At 55.0% G+C, this 1,643-nt stretch overlaps 1 long non-coding RNA gene across 2 annotated transcripts in view; it reads left to right on the top strand.

Annotated features, from left to right (window-relative positions):
* Positions 1-864: 864 nt before the first annotated feature.
* Positions 865-1,643, top strand: part of LOC123055173 (uncharacterized) — a 7,654-nt gene continuing 6,875 nt past the window's right edge. The window contains exons 1-2 of one of the 2 annotated variants that reach the window (XR_006426538.1): positions 865-1,175; positions 1,256-1,306. This is a non-coding gene — a long non-coding RNA (uncharacterized lncRNA). The remainder of the gene's footprint in view (positions 1,176-1,255; positions 1,307-1,643) is intronic. The other variant, XR_006426539.1, reaches the window with a different exon arrangement.

Raw genomic sequence — 1,643 nt, 5'->3', positions numbered from 1 at the left:
CGCAATATGCCGCACTCAAGGCACGTGGGGGGAAGAAAGCCGTGGAGGATGTTGGGAGGGCGAGCCGGCACGGCCGCGGGGGAAGACCAACTCCAAGAAGGAGGACAAGCGAGATGCGGCCACCAACGCCTTGATCGCAAGCATGGACGCCATGATGAATAAGGACTCAAGGGAGGAGGAGCGCCGGCGTTTCATGGCGGAGCAAATGGATGCTTTCATGGAGATCCAAAGGAGGAGGCTTGATCTGGACGCCGAGAAGCAAGCCAAGATGTTCGAGCTCGAGGCGGAGAAGCAAGCCAAGATGCTAGAGATCGAGGCCGCCAACGCCAAGACCAAGGCCAAAGAAGTGGCTCTCGCGAGTATGATGACCGGGGTGGAGATCATGAAAGTGGATCTCAACACCGTGCCGCCAATGAAGAGACCGTGGTTCGAGAAGATGCATGCCGACATGTTCAAGTTCGACGACGAGTGATCTACGGCGGCGAGGGCCATCTTTTTTGTATGCCGACAGGTGTGCCGGCATGACCACGGGAGTCGTGATGGCGTGGTCGAACTCAAGTCCCACCCTTTTTTGTGTGCTGGCACCCGCCAGCATGAACTGTGGTATTTTCTGAAGCCGACATTGTATGCAGGCGCTGGAATGATGCCGGCATGAGACATGGCCGCTGGCATGATCGGCCACGGGCCTTTTTTATTTAAAAGTTGAATGCGAACATGAAATAGATCGGCGCGTTGGGCGCACTGCCGACCTAAATACAAAGCTGGGCCGACGGCGGGCGCGTGACCGACCCAAACAAATAAAAAGCGGACAAATGCGCCGTCCAAAGTCGGCCCGTTGGAGTTGCTCTAACCTAACCTAATCCATCCCCCGAGCCCAAGCCCGCTCTGTTTCCTTGTCCTCCTCTCCCGTTTTCCGCATCGCCGCCGCCCCCACGCCCTCAATTTCTCTCGCCACTGGATTCGGCCGTCGCGGGATCGATTCCTCCGAGCAGCAGGTGGTCTCGCAGGGCACGTCCACCGTCGGCGACGCTCCCGCGGATAGGCGAGTCTGACCCCAACAGCACTGGCGCTGCGTCGAGTTGGCTCGGTGCAGCGACGACGAGATCTCCTCCTCACCGACCAAATCGTCAGCTCGAGTAGGGAGAGCAAGTTCCTCATCCACCTCAGGGCCAGAGGTGAGCACGGGACCCCGAATTCTCGTCCATTGTCGGCTCCTGCTCGTGCGCCTGACGCTATGGATTTTCTTTCTTTCTAGCGGTTCCCTTCCTATTGGGGGTGCGTCGTTGGCGTCTTCTCTTCCTGCAAGGTGATTTGTCCTTGTCGTCGCCCAAATTTCTCCTTGTCGTCAAATCAAGTCAAATCCTCAACGGAAATAGGCAGATTGGGTTGGGTTGAAGGCCCTTCTTGTATCAATTTCTCTTCTTTGAATTTATTAAAGCACATCATCTTTGCCGATTTGTTGATGATAATCGGGTAGTGGACACGTCTTGTTCATGCTAGTATCAGGCATTCCATATTGTGTTCCTGAATTCCGTTCCGCAAAATTTTCATTGCTTTTACAAGAAAAAATGGTGTGCCAGACAGATACGATAGCTTGGTACGTGCTCTCTAATCAGCCTAGCACGGAGTGGGTGCATGATTAG

This window comes from Triticum aestivum, chromosome 2D (assembly GCF_018294505.1).
Source record: "Triticum aestivum cultivar Chinese Spring chromosome 2D, IWGSC CS RefSeq v2.1, whole genome shotgun sequence".
In the NCBI taxonomy this organism is placed as follows: domain Eukaryota; kingdom Viridiplantae; phylum Streptophyta; class Magnoliopsida; order Poales; family Poaceae; genus Triticum; species Triticum aestivum.
Note: the sequence above shows the minus strand (reverse complement) of the source record. Positions and strands in the feature narration are given on the sequence as shown.